This window comes from Sciurus vulgaris, assembly GCF_902686455.1.
Source record: "Sciurus vulgaris genome assembly, chromosome: 6".
NCBI lineage: Eukaryota > Metazoa > Chordata > Mammalia > Rodentia > Sciuridae > Sciurus > Sciurus vulgaris.
In genome coordinates, this window is record NC_136466.1 from 29,437,316 (window position 1) to 29,459,393 (window position 22,078).

At 40.6% G+C, this 22,078-nt stretch overlaps 1 long non-coding RNA gene and 1 pseudogene across 2 annotated transcripts in view; both read left to right on the forward strand.

Moving 5' to 3' along the window:
• Positions 1–22,078, forward strand: part of LOC306664744 — a 471,099-nt gene that overhangs the window by 423,334 nt on the left and 25,687 nt on the right. The gene's annotated exons all lie outside the window — the stretch shown is intronic.
• Positions 11,383–12,442, forward strand: LOC306664156 (STARD3 N-terminal-like protein; annotated as a pseudogene). The gene has a single exon. The product of its transcript is annotated as an STARD3 N-terminal-like protein (transcript).

Genomic DNA, 22,078 nt, shown 5'->3' on the forward strand with positions numbered 1-22,078 from the left:
CAAATGCAGGCATTGAATGATCGCACCAGTCAACAGTTAAAAGAGCAAATACAGGAAGCAAAAGATCATTTCAATGAAGAGTTGGAGATATTAGAAAAAAAAACCAGACAGAAATCCTTGAAATGAAGGAAACAATAAACTGAGTTAAAAACTCCATAGAAAGCATAACCAATAGGATAGAACACCTGGAAGACAGAACCTCAGATATTGAAGACAAAATATTGAACCTCGAAAACAAAGTTGACCAAAAAGAGAAGATGGTAAGAAATCATGAACAGAATCTCCAAGAACTATGGGATATCATGGAAAGGCCAAATTTAAGAATTATTGGGATTGAGGAAGGCACAGAGAAACAAACCAAAGGAATGAACAATCTATTCAATGAAATATCAGAAAATTTCCCAAATCTGAAGAATGAAATGGAAAATCAAGTTCAAGAGGCTTATAGGACCCCAAATACACAAAATTTCAACAGACCCACACCAAGGCACATTATAATGAAAATACCTAACATACAAAATAAAGACAGAATTTTAAAGGCTGTGAGACAAAAGAACCAAATTACATGCAAGGGGAAACCAATACGGATATCAGCAGATTTTTCAATCCAGACCCTAAAAGTAGAAGGGCCTGGAACAACATTTTTCACCATACCAATAGACTTAAAGTCAAGAATCACATGATTACTTCAATAGATGCAGAAAAAGCATTCGATAAAATACAGCATCCTTTAATGCTCAAAACACTAGAAAAAATAGGGATAGTGGGAACATTCCTTAACATTGTAAAGGCCATCTATGCTAAGCCCATAGCTAATATCATTCTAAATGGTGAAAAACTGAAAGCATTCCCCCTAAAAACTGGAACAAGGCAGGGATGCCCTCTTTCACCACTTCTATTCAATATCGTTCTTGAGACTCTAGCCAGAGCAATTAGACAAACCAAAGAAATTAAAGGGATACAAAAAGGAAAAGAAGAACTCAAACTATCCCTGTTCGCTGATGACATGATTACATACTTAGAGGAACCTGGAAATTCCACCAGAAAACTCTTAGAACTCATAAGTGAATTCAGTAAAGTAGCAGGTTACAAGATCAATGCCCATAAATCTAATGCATTTTTATACATAAGTGATGAATCTTTGGAAAGATTAATTAGGAAAACTACCCCATTCACAATAGCCTCGAAAAAAATAAAATACTTGGGAATCAATCTAACAAAAGAGGTGAAAGACCTCTACAATGAGAATTACAGAACACTAAAGAAAGAAATTAAAGAAAACCTTAGAAGATGGAAAGATCTCCCATGTTCGTGGATAGGCAGAATTAATATTGTCAAAATGGCCATACTACCTAAAGTGCTAAACAGATTCAATGAAATTCCAATTAAAATCCCAATGATGTACCTTACAGAAATAGAGCAAGTAATCATGAAATTTATCTGGAAGAATAAGAAACCCAGAATAGCCAAAGCAATCCTTCGCAGGAAAAACGAAGCTGGGGGTATCGCAATACCAGATCTTCAACTCTACTACAAAGCAATAGTAACAAAAATGGCATTGTATTGGCACCAAAATAGACAGGTAGATCAATGGTACAGAATAGAGGACATGGACACAACCCAAATATGCAATGGAGAAAAGAGAGCCTCTTCAACAAATGGTGCTGGGAAAACTGGAAATCCATATGCAACAGAATGAAACTAAACCCATATCTCTCACCGTGCATGAAACTAAACTCAAAATGGATTAAGGACCTCGGCATCAGACCAGAGACCCTGAGATTATAGAAGAAAAAGTAGGTCCAGATCTTCAACATGTTGGCTTAGGATCAGACTTTCTCTACAGGACTTCCATAGCACAAGAAATAAAAGCAAGAATCAAACTAAAAAGCTTTCTCTCAGCAAAGGAAACTATCAGCAATGCAAAGAAAGAGCCTACAGAATGGGAGAAAATCTTTGCCAATCATACTTCAGATAGAGCACTAATCTCCAGAATCTATAAAGAACTCAAAAAATTCTACAAGAATACAAATAACCCAATCCAAAACTGGGCTAAGGAAATGAACAGACACTTCACAGACGATCTACAAGCAATCAACAAACATATGAAAAAATGTTCCACATCTCTAGTAATAAGAGAAATGCAAATCAAAACCACCCTAAGATTCCATCTCACCCCAATTAGAATGGTGATTATCAAGAATACAACCAACAACAGGTGTTGGTGAGGATGTGGGGACAAAGGTACACTCATACATTGCTGGTGGGCCTGCAAATTAGTGCAGCCACTCTGGAAAGCAGTGTGGAGATTCCTTAGAAAACTTGGAATAGAACCACCATTTGACCCAGGTATCCCACTCCTTGGCCTATGCCCAAAGGACTTAAAATCAGCATACTACAGAGATATAGCCACATCAATGTTCATAGCTGCTCAATTCACAATAGCCAGATTGTGGAACCAACCTAGATGTCCTTCAATTGATGAATGGATAAAGAAACAATGGAATATTACTCAGCCATAAAGAATGATAAAATTATGGCATTTGCAGACAAATAGATGAAATTGGAGAATATCATGCTAAGTGAGATAAGCCAATCTCAAAAAAGCAAAGGACGAATGATCTCGCTGATAAGCAGATGATGACACATAATGGGCGATGGGAGGGGTTAGTGTTAGGGTTAGAGTTAGGGTTAGGGAGAGGGCCAAGAATGGAGGAAGGAAGGACTGTATAGAGGGAAAAGAGGGGTGGGAGGGTTGGGAGGGGTGGGGGGGAAGGGAAAAAAAAAACAGAATGAATCAAACAACATTACCCTATATCGTAGAAACAGAGAAACAACATGTATCCCATTTGTTTACAATAAAAAAAAAAAAAGCTGAAAATCTGTTGATAAATGTGCCTGTTGAATAACAGGCATACTGAATAGTAGGTATGGGAATAGGAGAACACCCCGAGTAATAGGCCTAGGGATAAAAGGTGGGGGGTGGGTAATAGTAATTATTAATATTTAGTTTAGAGTAAACACATATTCAACTTAAAAATGAGGTGCATTCTACATTGGGTAGGAGGTAAAATAAATCTGCTTCAGAGCTCAAACACTATACAGGACCTACATGTGTCCAGAAGATGCCCTGGGCCCTGGGACAAATCTAGGAGGGCAAACTCTTCAAGCTTGACAACTACTAAATACCCGAGAAACCCTGGTGAAGCCCAGGGTTATCTTCTCCCTACCAATGTGGACATGAGGAGGAAGAGCAGCAGAAGAGAACATTCTGCCTGTGAAGGTACAGGAGACTGTTAATAGCTGCTTGGAGGGTATGGATGGAGAAGTTCTCAAACCCACAGCTCTGTTCCAGCCTGCCTCCCACCTAGGTTTTTACATAATGTAAACAGTAACTAACGAGATATAGCCTTTACTTTTTCTATGACTCAAACATGGTTCTGATCCTCACCCTTTCTGTCACTGCCATATACTCACCACTGAGGAGACTGAGGAATGCAGTGTCCCAGACCCACAGAAGAATATCCTTTATGTAATCCATATCATCTCTGTAATAATGATATCAAGTACCATTTTTAAGAGTTCAAATTCATGTATATGTTACTACCTTGGGTGATGGGCTTTAGTACTCTGCAGTTCTCTGAAGACTGCCTGGACTGTGTGATGTCATCAATAGGTTGCCATGCACTGCTGAGACCTTGGTGACAGCTGGTCTCATAGCAACCCTGATGCTGTCCTGAGCCCTGCTCCAGACAGCAATATGATGAAGAGAAAGCCTCTCTCCATTTTATTTGTTGTTTTTGAAGATAAATATCTAACTCTTAGTCATCATCTACCACCTTTTTGAGAGCTGAACTTCAGAGACAAAGTTAACTGATCTGAGAAACACTACAGAGTTGGACTGTTCAGAGAAGGTAAAACAGGAAACATCTGAATGCATACTCATCTCCCAGCCTGCTAAAAAGTTGAGGGGGGTGTTAGCATATTCTCTGGGCCTAAGATAACCAGGTACTGCCTTCTAAAATGTGAGATGTGTGTATTTCCTGTTAATGGCAGAGAAAGGGAAATGAAGAGGAGGAAAAGAGGAAGAGTAGTAATTATCGGAGGAAAGGAAGAAGAAAGGAGTGTTTTTCTATGCAGTTCCTGAACCTTTCTGAGGGTCAGGTTGTGTGAGAGTCAAGAGAAGGTTCGTATGATCTAGGTCTTGTCCATGTGGCATTGGATCCAGGCCACCCACACAAAAGGACTCTGTCACAGACACAGTGGTTGGTCCAGATTATTTTCCTAAATTAAAAAAAAAATTGCATTTCCTCTCATTAGACTATTCTGAAGGCAACTGTAGAAATAAATGATGTGATGAGTCTTTCTAATAGTGCTTTTTTTTTTGTTCACCTATTTTTACTCTTTTCCTTTTTTGAAACTTGGCCAAATTCAATTCATTTTATTTTTCACAAACTGCCACAGAATGTAAAGGCATGGCTTTTTTGTTTAGTTGGTTTTTTGTTTGTTTTGTTTTTTTATTTTTTTATTTGTTCTAATTTGTTGTACATTTCGTAGGATGCATTATACATTTTGATAGATCCATCTGATCTCCTATGTTTACAAGTTCTTCAAACTACCCGCACAGTCCTGGACACCTGGGCTAAGCAAGTGGCTTGAACACTAAGTTCATTAATAATTTTGATGAATAAATAGGTTAAGAAGTTACTTTAAATACAGATTAGAAAAATTGATTTTTTTTCTTTGTTCTACTGACATATATATGACAGTAGGATGCATTTTGACATATTACACATAAATGGAGTGTAACTTCTCATTCTTCTGGTTGTACATGATGTAGAATTACACTAGTCATGTAATCATATATGCACATATAGGGTCTTAATGTCCAATTTATTGTATTAGCCTTTCTACCCCATATTCTCTCCCCTAACTTCACTCCCTCTGTCTAATCCAAAGTACCTCTATTCTTCCCTAGCTCCTCTCCCCTTATTGTGAATTAGCATCCCCAAGAAAAATTGATTTTTTACTTTGATCTTGGTATGTTTCCATTATTTTCCACTTGTGTATAACAATCTTGCATTAACGATCTAATTGGAAAAAGTCCTAATCTTTGATTTTCCTGGGGGTTATTTTGTCCCTTAATGTTTGGTAGCATCTAGAGATACTTTTTGTTATAGCTTGGAGAGTAGATGCTTCTAGCACCTTCAGGGTAGAGGTCAAGGATGCAGCTATAAATCCTACAATGCACAGGAAAATCCCACAATAAAAATTTATCTGACCCAGTATGTGAATAGTATTGAAGTTAAAAACTTCTAAATAGGAGCTGGAGTTGTGGCTCAGTGGCAGAGCACTTGCCTGGCATGTGTGAGGCCCTGGGTTCCATACTCAGCACCACATATAAATAAGTAAAATTGAACAAAGATTCATAGACAACTAAAAAATATTTTTTAAAAACTTCTAAATATATCACACATAAGTATCATGTACATGTAATATTGCATAAATGGTGTGAGACTACATCATGTACAACCAGAGAAATGAAAAGTGGTACTATATTTGTGTACAATGGATCTAAATGCATTCTGCTGTCATGTATAACTACCTGAAACAAATCTTTAAAAATAAGTGTCATGTAACTATTTAGGTTCTACTTACTGGTTTTGTTCACTCCTCTAAGAGAATGGGGAGGGCCTGGGATCACACCCGAACAATGAACTGGTAGATCATGACCAGGCTGACCAGCATGCTGAGGTTGGCCAATAGGGAGAAGATGGATAGGACCTGGAGGTTCCTGATGAAGACCAGCAACAGCAGGAAGGGCAGGAAGGTGAGCATGTAGAGTCTGGAGTCCATGGTGGGCGTCAGAATCACGGTCTCATTGTCATGGCAGGTGGTGGTGGTCCCATTGGCCAATTCTACCACCTGGAAGAGGGGAAGAAAGAAAAAGAAAATGGCCTCCAATCACAAAGCTGGTGACCTGTTGGAAGAGGCTCCTGACTAAAAGCTACATAAGTCCACTAGACCTTAGAGGCGCCTGTGGCTGGCAAGCCCTCTGTGGAGGTCTTCATAGTTATTGTTATTTGCAACCCAATTGTCTGATCTGTGTTTGAGTCATCTAAGGCAGAAGAATGGAGACTACATCCTTGAGGTTTCTTTCCCTAAGACCTAGGGCTTCAGATGAGAATCAAACAAAAGGCACTGTAGATAAACCTCAACTGTTTTGTTGATCAAAACTAGCTTGATAGCAATCCTAAACAGAAATTCCACTCATCTCTCATCACACACACTCTTTTAACAGAACCCGACCTGTTCGATGTAGTTAGTGAGAAACCATAAATAGACACAGCAGACTCCCAGGTGCATGACAATCAGGAAGAAGCCCACAATGCGCCTGGAGATGGGAAAGAGGGAATACAAAGGTCATTGTAATACAAAAGCAAGACCCCCAGAGAGACAAATGCTTTCAATAGTGCTTTTTTCTAAGTCATTATAGATCCTTCCCAGAAGGTGACAAGGACAAGCATGTCAGTCTAGAGCTTTGGGAGGTGAGAGACACTACCTGTGTTTTCTGAGGTGTCCTCCCTGGCTTCTCTAGCATGCTGCATGAGGTCAGGGAGTCACCAGAGCACAGCACAGACACCATGGCCCCTGCCCAGCCCCTTGGCCTCCTCTGTACCCACGGCTGCCAGCCTACTCCACCTCACATGGGGAGCCCTTGACATAAAAGGCCAGGAAGTGGACCCCTTCATAGTCTCCCCCTATAACTTGAATCCAAAATCAACCTGGTCTCATATAAAGATAGAGAAATAAATGTGCCCAAACACATATCCGAATGTCCCTTACCACTATCTCTGGACAATCATTTGTCCTTCCTTTCCTCTTTCCTTTCACTCTGTCACCACCAGACAGGGGAATGTGTGTGTGTGTGTGTGTGTGTGTGTGTGTGTGTGTGTGTGTGTGTCTCATATAAGGATAGAGAAATAAATGTGCTGGTGGAAGCATAGTTTTACATCACTTGGTCACAAACTCAAGGGCCATGAAAAGGAAATTGATTACATTATAGACTTCTTAAATGGAATCCTGTACTGCAGTTAGAAAGAATGTTAATTCTATATGTGATGACAGAGAAAAACACCTGAGTAATTTCATGGGGAAAAGCAAGTTTCTGAACAGTATATTCAGGATTTGTATACACACACACAAAATTTAAGAACATGTGTGTTTGTAGATATACAGAAAATTCTAAGAGGATAACCATGCAAATGTGACCTGTATTTACTTTTACTTTTCACTTTGTGTCCTCTCATTTAAAAAAGCTTTTCTTGTGAGCACCCATTTTATTGTAAAGAAGTAGGGTGTATAGAACAGGAGGGAAGAAGAGAGGGAGTGAAGAGGGCAAAAAGCCAAAAGAGCAGTCACAACAACAGCAGTCAGGAAACAGTAGCAGTTCTACAGACCCAGGAGGTGGCAAGACCCCACAGCACTCTTAACCAACTCGAATTCAAACTTGAACTGGGACTAGAACTCTCTCCCTCCCTCTCTCTCTCTCCCTCCCTCTCTCTCTCCCTCTCTCTCTTCCCCTTCCTCTCTCTCCCTCTCTCTCTCTCTCTCTCTTCTTCCCTCTCTCTTTCTCCCTTCCTCTCTCTCTCTCTCTCTCTCTCTCTCTCTCTCTCTCTCTCTCTCTCTCTCTCTCACACACACACACACACACACACACTCTCCTGTGCAGTGGTGACAGTGAAAGGAAGGAGGAAAGGAAGGACAAATGGGGGACCAGAAGTGATCCTCCAGATATGGTAGTAGGGACATTGGGATGAAGAGGGGCTGCTTCAGGAATGATGAAAGTGAGAATGTCCCAGGCCCTCTCCGCATCTCCAGAGCTGGACTCCCCTGTCAGCAGCCCTGGTCTCCTTCCTTCCATTGGGGCTCCAGAGGCCGGAAGGAGAGCCAGAGTGAGGCTCCCCATAATGTCCTCCCTGGCCTGGCTGAGGAGGGTGCCAGGCAAGAGTGGGGGTGTGGGGGGACCTGTGGCAAGGGCAGGAGAGGAGCACCTCCATGAACCTGGACACCCATTTCTTCTCTGCTGACACACCCCAGGGAGCCCCTTCCTCCCACACCACACACTCAGCTGCAGACACCCAGCGTCCACCCTCCCACCATCCCAGGCCCATCCATTAAAACACTAGTTGATTTTCATCCTGATTGAAAAAAGAAAGTGCAGAGAACAGAGACCCTGCACCTAAGAGAAGAAAAAGTAAGCCCGAATCTTCACCATGTGGGCCTAGGACCTGACTTCCTTAACAAGGCTCCTAAAGCACAAGAAGTAAAATTAAGAATCAATAAATGGGATGGAGTCAAACTAAAAAGCTTCTTCTCAGCAAAGGAAACAATAATGTGAAGAGAGAGCCTACAGAATGGGAGAAAATCTTTGCCACATGCATCTAAGATCAAGCATTAATCTCCAGGATATATAAAAAACTCAAAAAGCTTAACACCAAAAATCAATCAATCAATCAATCAATCAATGGGCTAAGGAACTGAACAGACACTTCACAGAAGAAATACAATGGATCTACAACTATATGCAAAAATGTTCAACATCTCTAGCAATTACAGAAATGCAAATCAAAACTTCTCTAAGATTTCATCTCACTCCAGTCAGAATGGCAATTATCAAGAATACAAGCAATAATAAGTGTTGGTGAAGATGTGGGGAAAAGAGCACACTCATACATTGTTGGTGGAACTGCAGATTGGTGCAACCTTATAGAAAGCAGTATGGAGATTCCTCAGAAAACTTGGAATGGAACCACCATTTGACCCAGTTATCCCACTCCTTGGTTTATACCCAAAGGACTTAAAATCAACATACTACAGTGATATAGCCACATCAACATTTATAGCAGCTCAATTCACAATAGCTAAACTGTGGAACCAACCTAGATGCCCTTCAACAGATGAATGGATAAAGAAAATATGGTATATATACACTATGGATTATGACTCACCTTTAAAGAAAAATGAGATTATGGCATTGGCAGCAAATGGATGGAACTAGAGAACATCATGCCAAGTGAAATAAGCCAATCCCAAAAATCTAAAGGCCAAGTGTTTGATAAGCAGATGCTGATCCATAGTGGGGGGTCAGTCCGCAGCCCTGGGCCAGAGGTGAGGTCTGGAAGCTGGACACAGCACAAGAGTGCTGATACCTGGACAGCCTCTTCTCATAAAACGTGTTGTTTCTGAAAGTACAGATTTCATTGAACTAACTTTCTTTTTGAGTTTAACTTCAGAGACAAACTTACCTGATCTGAGAAACCCTCCAAAGAACAAAAAGTAAAAGAGGAAACATCTGGAAAATTCATTCATCCCTCACACAAAAGGAGTCAAGGGGTATGTGTTAGCACCTTCTCTGGGTCTAAGGTAACCAGGAACTGCCTTCTACAAATGGAGAAGAGAGGATTTCTAGTCAGTGACAAAGGAGGGAAGAGGAGAGGGAGAAAGAGAGCAAAAGATGTGACTGAAAGAAAATGGGAGGGAGAAGGGGGAGATTTTCTGTATTGTTCCTGAGGTCTTCCTGAGGGCTCACTTGTCTGAGCAAAGAGACGAGTGACATGATTCAGGTCTTTTCTCTTGCTTTGGGCCCAGGCCACCTACACAAAGTCACTTCCTACACAGACACAGTGGTTGAACTAGGCTAATTTTAATTTTAAAAATTACATTTCCTTTCATTAGACTTCTTCCTAATGTAATTGAGAAATAAATGCTATAAATTTTAGGATGGCAGTTTTTCACTTTAATGCAGAAAGTGGCTCCTAGAACTGAGGGAAGTACTGGAAGAAAAGCACTTTAAACCTGCCTGTACAGGGATTAATATAAAGTTGTGTAGAATGTATATACATAGGAGTAAAATTAATTATTTTATTTCAGACTCTGAAGATGGAAATGTGGGACACCTCCATGAAATGTAAAGAAAAAGAAAAAAGACACACACACAGTTTCAGTTGAGCAAACTCATGCACCTGGTATAAAAATAGTTCACTCCAGGATGTGTGAGTTTTGAAGACAGGAAGAACAGATGGGGCAAAAGCACAAGGTGAGAGGCATCATGTGCAGATACCATGGGGATTGAGATGGTGCTGGAGCCCCTGGTAAGACAGAGCAGGATGGAAGAAGAGTCTGCAGCAGCATCCCTGACCAGGGTTTAAGGGACCTGAGGACAGAGCATTATTCCCAGGAACCGTACAGTGTACTTTGATCCATCAATTCCCACCCTGTTACCTCTTCTAACAGTATTCCATGATGGTCACGTTTCTCCTGTCTTCTAGCCTGAAGATTACGCTCATCTTCTTTCTTGACATTTATTTATGTTTGAGTTGGCTGTATCACAAAGTTAAATTGTCAACCTGTTTCCATCACAGGCTATAATTACTATTTTGTTGCATCATTTGACTTTTTAAAAAATCTGTGTTCTTTGAATTAATTATATCTTCATTTCTGTTCTTTGCCTTACATTATCTATTCTTATGTACCAAATATTAAATTTTATGCTTCCTTCTATTTCAGATTTTAATTGTTATTTCGTCTTTGATGCACTTCTTTAGTTTCTCTATTTTCCAGAGCTCTGAATTTTCCAAATTCCTTTATTTGCCTTGACCTGTCTTTCTCAGAGTTCTAGTTTATTAAATGTGGTTGCCTAAATTTTATAACATGAAACATTCTTCTGTAATTGCCATTTCATTCCTCAAAAAGAAAAAAAAAAGAAAAAAAAAAAAAACAGGAATGGAACCACATATGACCCAGCTATCCCATTCCTTGGTATTTATCCAAAGGAATTGAAGTCAGCATACTACAGCAAGAGAGACACTTCAATGTTTCAACGAACACAATAACTAAATTACAGAATCCACCATTCAATGATGAATGGATTAAGGAAGTGTGGTATGTAAACACATCTGGCATATTACTCAGCAATAAAGTATGGAATTATTATGTTTGTCAGTAAATGGATGAAAATGGAGAACATCATTCTAAGTGAAATAAGCCAGTCTCAGAAAATTGAGAACTGAATGTTATCCCTCAGATGTGGAAGCTAGAGCAAAATAAGGGAAAAAGGGCAGTGAGGATACCGGAAATCATAAATGTATAGAGAAGATAAGTGGAATAGGAGGAGATAGGGAGGGAGGAAGGAAAGGTAGGATGAGGAATTATGGAATGAATTTAACAAAATCATGTTACATGCATATGTAACAGGATTTTCCCCTTTATGTAGAAAGTACTAATTAAAAATAAATTAAGGGGTACTCGAGGAGGTCCTGGGGATCTGGCTGAGGGCAGTGGGCTGTGCTTTGCCTGCTGGGCTGGGTGCCTTGTCCCGCCACCCCAGAGATCCCTGGAGGGCGCCACCACTGAGCCACAGTCTCCAGGGCAGACTTGGGCGGCCGGCCCGGAACCACCCGATGAGGTCTCTTCTCTTGAGGGATGGTGAAGTTGGGGAAAGGCTCCTTGAACCCTCCTCCAGGATGAATCACCTGCCGAAGGACATGGAAAATACACTCACTGGGAGCCAGAGCTCCCACGCTTCTCTGCGTGATGTCCACTCCAGCAGCCCCACGCAACCCATGGCCAGGATGGACTTCTATGAAGGGAGGGAAAAGGCATATCCGATGTCAGGAGGACTCTGTTTGTCACCTTTGACCTCTTATCTGTAACATTACTGTGGATAATAGAGCTAATGTGAAGGAGGCATTGAAAACACGTTAGAGAAGGAGGTGGTACAGTATGACACATCTTATTTTGATATATTCCTTTTGGCAGGTTTTCAATTTAAAGTGTTGATACGCATATGCTGTATGCAGACTGTGCCATTGGTGGAAAATAGCGTTGGCAATAGCAGTGACCAGTGCCTTTCTAGCGAAAGTGATCCTTTCAAAGCTCTTCTCCCAGGGGGCATTTGACTGTGTGCTGCCCACCATTTCATTCATCCTCGCCTGGATGGAGAAAAGGTTCCTGGATTTCAAAGTGTTACCTCAAGAAGCAGAAGAAGAAAACAGACTCCTCATAATTTGGAATGCGTCAGAGGGGGCAGCCCTCATACCTGCGGGTCTTTCTGATGGTCAGTTTTATTCCCCTCCTGAATCTGAAGCAAGATCTAAAGAAGAAGCTGAGGAACAACAGGACAGTGAAAACCTGCTTTTGGAATTCTGAGTTCTGCTTTATGAAATGTGAAGAACCCTCACCGAAGTCATCCGAGGGAAAAAGATGGATTTGGGTCCCCCTGTTGATAGTTGAAATGGTGACATCCACTGCTGACTTTGTCGAACAGCTAGTAAACATTTATTTATGGTGGTACCTCACGGACATTTTCCCACATCCACACACATCCAGTCTCCTGCCTGTGGCCAGCCAGGTCTTGTCATGGTTCTTCCTCTGTTCAGTGAGACTGTCTGACCCGTCAATGAATAACTGAAGGAAAGTTGTGTGCCGTATCCTAATCAAAAGACTTCTTAACATGTTGAAATAACACTCTTGTAGTAAGTGAAATACCTTTTATTTCAATTCAAGATGGAATTTTGTTTGTTTCATGTCTCAGATTTCTTTTGTATTTTTTAACACCCTACATTTCCCTTGTGTTTTTTAACTCATGCACATGTACTCCTTGTACAATTTTTAAAAGTAATAAAATCCACCATATCAAAATGAAAAAAAAATAAATTAGAATAGAGTTACCTTATATTAGGTAGAGGGGAGCAAAGAGAGGGGAAGAGTAATGGGGATAGGGATGATAGTAGAGTGAGACAGACATTATTACCTCATGTACATACATGACTACATGACTGCTGTGATCCTACAATATGGATAATCAGAAAAATGAGAGATTACACTCCATTTAAGTATGATCTATCAAATGTATAAATGTATTCTACTGTCATGTACAACTCATTAGAACAAATAAAAAATAAATTAGTGAAGGAACCCAAGGAGGAACACTCAGAAAGAGAACTTAGGTCCCACCACTTGGGGACCTAATATATCAAAGACAGAGAGTCCCAGAACAAAGTAAGATAATTACACAAAAAGGATACATGCAAAAACAAAGAGAGAGAAGGATTTCATTTCGGGAATGCACGTTCTTTTCAGTATTTGTAAATCAATAAATGTAGTTCACACTTAAACAGAATTAAGGACAAAACTCATCTGATCATCTCAATAGTTGCAGGAAAAACCTTTGATAAAACCCAACACCAATTCATGTTAAAAACTCTGGAGAATCTAGGGATCAGAGGAACTTACCTCAACATCATGAAGGCCATTTATGACAAATCTAAAGTACACCTCATACTAAATGGAGAAAAACTACAAGCATTTTCTCTAAAATCAAGAACAAGACAAGGCTGTCCACTCTCATCACTCTTATTCAATATAGTCCTTGAAACACTAGCCAGAGTGCACAGGTAAGAAAAGGAAATCAAAAGGATATAACTAGGGGAAAAAGTCAAACCATTTGCCAAGAATCAAGGATATTATCTGGTATTTAGAAGGCTCAAAAAATTCCACCAGAAGACTTCAGGAGCTTATAAATGAGTTCAGCAAAGTACCAGGATACAAGATCGACACTCTTAAGTTCTACTGGGTCATAAAAAAAAAAAAATGAAATTATGACATTTGCCAACAAATTAATGGAAATGGAATATCATGATAAATTAAATGAGCCAAATCAGAATTTCAAAGGTCAAATGTTGTTTCTTACATGCAGAAGCTAGAGTAAAATAAAAGAAAGGGAGAGGGAAAGATAGGATAACATAAAGATAAAGGCAAGTTCAGTAATGCAGAAGAAGGCAATCAAGAGACTGAGTGGAGCAATAGGACAGGGGAGGCAATGCAGAATGAATTCTTTAAAAATCATGTTATGTGCATATATAATACACAACAGGAAACTTCACATTTATGTACAGGCAGAAAGAACCAATTAAATATAAGTAAATAGTGAGAAAAAGGAATTTTAGTCAAGGAAACAGAATTGGAGAGGGGAGCGAAGACAGGGAAAAACAGGTGTCATGAATTGAAATCAAATTCCATAATTATTAGATTTTGTCAGGATGAGCCCAACTAACTATAAGACTCTAATTTTTGAAAAAGGAAAATCTGGATTGAAACCAGCATATGACCCAGCCATTCCAGTCCTTGGTATGCACTCAAAAGACCTGAAATCAGTATACTATAGGGATGCAGCCACATCAATGTTCATAGCAGCACAATTCACAATAGCCAAGCAGTGAAACCAACCCAGGTGCCTGTGAAGAGAGGAATTAGTAAAGGAAATATGGTTTATATACACAATGGACTATTACTCAGCTATAAGAAAGAATGATCTTAGGGCATTTCCTGGAAGGAACTGGAGGCCATTATGCTAAATGAAATAAGCCAGACCCAGAAAGGAAAAGATCAACTATTTTCTCTGATATATGGAAGCTAGTCCAAAATAACTGGAAAGAAAAGACAAGGTGGGGGGATTTCAACAAAATTGGAGAGGTCCTTGAAATAGGAGGAGATTGAGGGGAAGGGAAGAGAGATTAAGGGAAGAACAGTGCAGTGAGTCTGAACTAACTTTCCTGTGTACATATAGAAATACACCCCACTTGAATATCCCCAAGACACTAGTTTTAAAACAACTATAAATAAACAACAAAATCAGTAGAGGGAAGAAAATAGGAGGAGAGAGGGTGGGAGGGAAAGGGGAAGTACTGGAGACTGAATTAGAGCAAATTATATTCCATGGTTTATTATTTGTTATGTAAGTTATGTATAATTAACATGTTACGTATAACTAACATATGTTATGTATAAATAAAAGGACCTACTACAAAATTATTTTCTGAAAACCTATATTAACTGGATATAAAACTTCACAGTGTGACTAAGAATAGAAATATTATTCTGGAGTGGTAAGATAAAGGGCACTGCTATGTGTAATTCATTATTCCCATATCTTGAATGTGTGCTTGTTTATCCCTTTGTATGGCTTGGATTTTATTTTATCCTTCTAAAAACACTGCAATGTAGTTTAAGAATCTTCATTTGAAAGAAGTGGAAATTGGAACTCACAAATTTTATATGACTAGAAAACTCCTGAGCACAGATATTGGCTACTCTGTGTAGTTACCCATCTGTGCTAATTGCTTGGGTACCAGCTGGCCTCCCTATCCATTTTCATTTGCCTTCTTTGATTAGCAGGTGTAGTAGTCAGGGTTCTCTAGAGGAAGAGAACCAAAAGGAAGCATGATTATAAAAAGGGATTCATTACATTGGCTTACACAACTAGAAGCTGGATAGTCCACAGTGGCATCTGCAGGCTGGAGAACTGGAGGAACCAGCATCTCAGTAGTCTAATTATGCTGAAGCCACAGAACAAGAGGGATCAAAAATGGTACCCCACTGGAATCCAAGATGGTGGATGAGGGAGGCTGCGTTCCTTGTCACTCCGTAGCTCCAGTTTCAAGCAGAGGATATCTGTTTCTTGGTGAGGCAGTTTTTGCTGCTTTTCGATCCCCTGTTGTTTACCCCATTTGTCTACTGTGATCACCTGCAGCCTGCCAGCTTATCAGCGCCTTTATTGAGTGCAGATTGCCCACTGTCAGGCGCCTATCATCCGCCATTTGTCTGCCTCTTGCCTGTCCATCACCTGCCTTACACCTACCCATCACCCACCACACGAGGTTCACCTCTCGATCGTCCGACAACAGTCAGCAAACTGATCACCGACCGCCAGTGGAGCACCAGCTGCCTGCTATTGCCTGGAAGTTCACTGTTACAGTACCTGCAGGTTTGATTACATGTGACTGCCACCATTTTGAGACAACAGCCAGGCCCCATAGGACCCCTGGATGAACTGACTGAGCCCCATCTATAACTTCTGTAAATTCTTTTCTTATTCCATTAACAGCTACATCCTACATCCCTCTGCATCCTCTTTGTCCTCCATTAGAAACTGCAGACCTTATTGCAAATCTGTTTGTTATACTGAAGATAATATTTGAATTCATTCTGGTTATTATGACAATATTGTTAATGTCTTCATAGGGGCTATTTGGTCTAGGATTTCATAGTGTCTGAATTGGGCACTGCTAATATTGATCTCCCCTTAAAGAAAAGGTTTTGGAAACCTATAGGGCCACTATAGGGCCTATAGGGGGAAATCCGCAATACCATAGGGGGAAATCTGCAATACCCCAGATCTGCAGTGCTAGAGGGGAAGATACATGAACAACATGAAAAAACAAGGGAAGAAAATGATCCAAACAAATCTAGATTCTATATTAATAGAATCCAACGACAGTATGTTAGAAGAAATGTCAGAAAAGGACTTCAGATTAAACATGATTAAGATGATTCGCGAAGCAAAAGATGAGATAAGAGAGCAAATGCAGGCAATGAATGATAATACCAATAAGTAGTTGAAAGAGCAACTTCAGGAAGCAAAATATCATTTCAACAAAGAGATAGAGATTCTCAAAAAAAACCAAACAGAAATCCTTGAAATGAAGGAAACAATAAACCTTAAAAATAAAAACTCAATGCAAAGCATCACCAAAAGACTAGACCACTTGGAAGACAGAACCTCAGACAATGAAGACAAAATATTTAATCTTGAAAATAAAGTTGCCCAAACACAGACGATGATAAGAAATCATGAACAGAATCTCCAAGAACTATGGGACATCATGATAAAGACCAAATTTAAGAATTATAGGGATTGAGGAAGGCACAGAGATACAAACCAAAGAAAAGAACAACCTATTCAATGAAATAATATCAGAAAATTTCCCAAACTGTGAGGAGGATCCCGGAAGATGGTCGTGACCAAGGACTTGTGAGTGTCTTGGTGGGCGCCAAAAGGGTTTGGGATGGCGACAGTGGGAGATTCTTTGAGAAATGGTGGCTATACCTAAGATGTACTGAGCTCCCGACCAGCCACTCCCCATCTCCTAGGGTGGAGTCTGCTTGTCACCCGCAGGAGATGTGATTGCCAGGTGAAGGCAACCCTGACTCCTGGAGGTTGGCGCCCTGAAGTTCGTGAGGCAGCCAGTAGACCAGATAAGCCGTGCTCCACTGGGCAGCTCAGTTGCATCACTGGAGAGCCTTCTCCCTGCTCACGAGTCTCACTCCCCAGATGGTTTGGCTCTCGGGGCCCCAACCTACTTCAGGAGGTGAAGAGTTTGAAGAATGAAATCCAAAGGAGGATGGCAAGTTCAAGTCCCACCTCAACATTTTGGAGAAGCCCTAAACAACTAAGCCAGACCCTGTCTCAAAATATTTGCAGAGTGGTTGGAGATGTAGCACTGTGGGAGAAAAATATATCCTTGTGTCCGCTGCCTTCCCCGACTGTCTTCCCACCACCTTCTCAAATTCCCTGGTTGGTGACTCAGAGCCAGGAAGAAACCCAACGGGATAGGTGCTGGGGGAGTGTGAGCTGCTGGCCTTCACCAGAGATTGAACACAAGGAGTCAACCGATCATGGGCTTTCAGCCTCCAAAACTGTAAGTTTACACATTTTCAGTACGCAATATATCTGTTCTCAAGCACAGCAATTGGACTCAGAGCAACCACTGGGGCTCTGGGCAGCTGCCCAGAGGAGGAGTTGCGAGGAGAGCTGTTTGGACTCAGAGCGACCACTCCTGAACACTGGGGCCTGCCTGGAGGAGGAGGAGGAGTGTGGTGAGGCACTTGGACTCAGAGCGAATTATACCAGAGCTACAGGCGGTTGCCAGAGGAGGAGGTGTGTGGAGAGCTGTTTGGACTCAAAGCAACTGCTACTGAACGCCAGGGCCTGCCTGGAGGAGGAGGAGGAGGAGGAGCACAGCAGGTCGCTTGGACTGGGAGTGACTGCATCAGAGCTCCAGGTGGCTGCTCAGAGGAGGAGGCAAGTGGTGAGTTGTTTGGACTCAAAGCGACCACTCCTGAACACCGGGGGGCTGCCCGGAGGGAGTGCAGTGGGTCACTTGGTCTCAGAGTGACCACAACAGAGCTCAGGGTGGCTGCCGGAGGAGGCATGAACCGGGTCGCTTGGAATCAGAGCGACTCAGAGCGACCACTCCTGAAAACCCGGGGGGCTGCCCGGAGGAGGAGGAATGGGGCGAGTCACTTGGATTCGGAGTGACTGCCCAGGGATACAGGTGGTTGGTGGGAGGAGGAGGCATGCAGTGAGTCGCTTGGACTCCTAGGGACCGCTCCGGAACACCGGGCGGCTGTCCAGAGGAAGAGGCATGTGGCGGGTCGCTGGAACTCGGAGCAATTGTACGGCGCTCCAGGTGGCTGCTCACAGGAGGGGCCACATAGCCAGGCAATTAGGTGCAGAGCAGGGTCCCAGGACATGGGCGGCTTCTTGGTGGAAGAGCCGCACAGAGACACGCTTAGAGGAGGAGCGAAGGTTCCAGGACTGCGGGCAGATTCTCTGAGGAAGGGCAGCCTAAGGAGATTCATCTGTGAAGGGTGAGGCTCCCAGGCCCAGGAGGTAGGTCCGGGCCCCTGAGAACGTTGCAGAGGAAGGCAGCCCAGCCCAGGAAGTAGTTGTAGATTGAGGGGAACCTCTAGGCGGGGAACCAACCAGCGAGACCTCCCCACCAGGTGAGTCTTCCCTGCCGAGTGAGGTTTTCCCACAAGGACGGTAAAACCAGAGACACAGGCCCAAACAGGCCTTGCCTCAGCCTGCAGCCTAGGTCCCCTTTGGATGACCATTGGTCAACAATTGGCAGCACCTCTGCCCACTAGCAGGGAATATACCCCACCTGAAGGCCACCACTCCTAGAGAGGCCGCTTCCTTGTGGAGCACCGCACTGTCAACTTCCTCCAAGACTTCAGCCTATGGAAGGCTAAGAGGAGATATACTAGAAATCTTCAGGGACATTGTAAGTCAATAGAGGAAATCTGCAATATCTCAGCGGTCAACTTATACCTGAACAACATGAGAAAACACGGGAAGAAAATGCCCCAAACAAATCTAGATGTTACATCAATAAAACCCAATGACAGCATGGCAGAAGAAATGTCAGAAAGGGAGTTCAGAATGTACATAATTAAAATGATCAGAGAAGCAAACGATGAGATGAAAGAGCAAATGCAAGCATTGAATGATTGCACCAATCGACAGTTAAAAGAGCAAATACAGGAAGCAAAAGATCATTTCAATAAAGAGTTAGAGATATTGGAAAAAAACCAAACAGAAATCCTTGACATGAAGGAAACAATAAACCAAATTAAGAACTCCATAGAAAGCATATCCAATAGGATAGAACACCTGGAAGACAGAACCTCAGACATTGAAGAAAAAAATATTTAACCTTGAAAACAAAGTTGACCAAACAGAGAAGATGGTAAGAAATCATTAACAGAATCTCCAAGAACTATGGGATATCATGAAAAGGCCAAATTTAAGAATTATTGGGATCAAGGAAGGCTTAGAGAAACAAACCAAAGGAATGAATAATCTATTCAATGAAATAATATCAGAAAATTTCCCAAATCTGAAGAATAAAATGGAAAATCAAATACAAGAGGCTTATAGGACCCCAAATACACAAAATTTCAACAGACCCACACCAAGGCACATTATAATGAAAATACCTAACATACAAAATACAGAATTTTAAAGGCTGTGAGACAAAAGAACCAAATTACATTCAGGGGGAAACCAATAGAGATATCAGCAGATTTTTCAATTCAGACCCTAAAAGCTAGAAGGGCCTGGAACAACATTTTTCAAGCCCTGAAAGAAAATGGATGCCAACCAAGAATCTTATACCCAGCAAAACTTACCTTCAAATTTGACGATGAAATAAAATCCTTCCATGATAAACAAAAGCTAAAAGAATTTACAAAAAGAAAGCCAGCACTACAGAATATTCTCAGCAAAATATTCCATGAGGAAGAGATGAAAAACAAAGAAGCAAATCAGCAAAGGGAGGAATTATCCTAAAGGAATTGTCAAATAAAGGAGGAAACAAGTCATGTCAAATAAATAAATAAGTAAATAAAATAAAAAGTGAACCAAATGACTGGGAATCCAAATCATATCTCAAAAATAACCCTGAATGTTAATGGCCTGAATTCATCAATCAAAAGACATAGACTGGCAGATTGGATTAAAAAGAAAGATCCAACAATATGTTGCCTGCGAGAGACTCACCTCATAGAAAAAGATACCCATAGATTAAAGGTGAAAGGATGGGGAAAAACATACCATGCACATGGACTCAGCAAAAAAGCTGGAGTATCCATCCTCATTTCAGATAATGTGGACTTTAAACCAAAGTTAGTCAGAAGGGATAAAGAAGGACATTTCATACTGCTTAAGTGAAGCATAAATCAGCAAGATATAACAATCATAAACCTCTATGCCCCAAACAGTGGCTGATCCGTGTATGTCAAACAAATCCTTCTCAATTTCAGAAACCAAATAGACCATAACACAATAATACTAGATGATTTTAACACACCTCTCTCACCACTGGACAGATCTTCCAAACAAAAATTGAACAAAGAAAACATAGATCTCGATAACCCAATCAATAATTTAGACTTAACAGACATTTATAGAGTATACCATCCAACCAAGAGCAAATACACTTTCTTCTCAGCAGCACATGGATCCTTCTCTAAAATAGACCATATATTATGCCACAAAGCTAATGTTAGCAAATACAAGAAGATAGAGACACTTCCTTGTATTCTATCAAATCATAATGGATTAAAGTTAGAAATAAATGAAAGAGTAAAAAACAGAAACTACTCCAACACCTGGAGATTAAACAATATGCTATTATATGATGAATGGATAACAGAAGATATTAGGAAGGAAATTTAAAAATTCTTAGAGGTAAATGAGAATGAAGAAACATCATATCAAAATCTCTGGGACACTATGAAAGCAGTACTTAGAGGAAAATTTATTTCATGGAGCGCATTGAATAAAAGAAGTAAAACTCAACAAATAAACGATCTAACACTACAGCTCGAAGACCTAGAAAAAGAAGGACAGACCAACACCAAAAGTAGTAGAAGACAGGAAATAGTTAAAATCAGAGCTGAAATCAATGAAATTGAAACAAAAGAAACAATACAAAAAATTGACAAAATAAATAGTTGGTTCTTTGAAAAAATAAACAAAATTGATAAACCTTTAGCCACACTAACAACGAGAAGATGAGAGAAAACCCAAATCACTAAAATTCGGAATGAACAAGGAAATATCACAACAGACAGGATTGAAAAACAAAACATAATTAGAAGCTATTTTGAAAATCTATACTCCAACAAAATAGAAAATTTCGAAGATATCAACAGGTTTCTAGAGACATATGAATTGCCTAAACTGAACCAGGAGGACATACACAATTTAAATAGACCAATTTCAAGTACTGAAATAGAAGTCATCAAAAGCCTACCAACAAAGAAAAGTCCGGGACCAGATGGGTTCTCAGCCGAGTTCTACAAAACCTTTAAAGAAGAGCTCATTCCAATACTTCTCAAAGTATTCCATGAAATAGAAGAGGAGGGAACCCTCCCAAACTCATTCTATGAAGCCAATATCACCCTGATACCTAAACCATACAGAGATACATCGAGGAAAGAAAATTTCAGACCAATATCCTTAATGAACATCAATGCAGAAATTCTCAACAAAATTTTAGCAAATTGCATACAAAAACATATTAAAAAGATAGTGCACCACGATCAAGTGGGTTTCATCCCAGGGATGCAAGGTTGGTTCAACAACAGGAAATCAATAAATGTAATTCACCATACCAATAGACTTAAAATCAAGAAATGTCTTGACTTTAAGAATAACATGATTATTTCAATAGATGCAGAAAAAGCATTTGATAAAATACAGCATCCCTTCATGCTCAAAACACTAGAAAAAATAGGGATAGTGGGAACATTCCTTAACATTGTAAAGGCCATCTAAGCTAAGCCCATGGCTAATATCATTCTAAATGGTGAAAAACTGAAAGCATTCCCCCTAAAAACTGCAACAAGGCAGGGATGCCCTCTTTCACCACTTCTATTCAATATCATC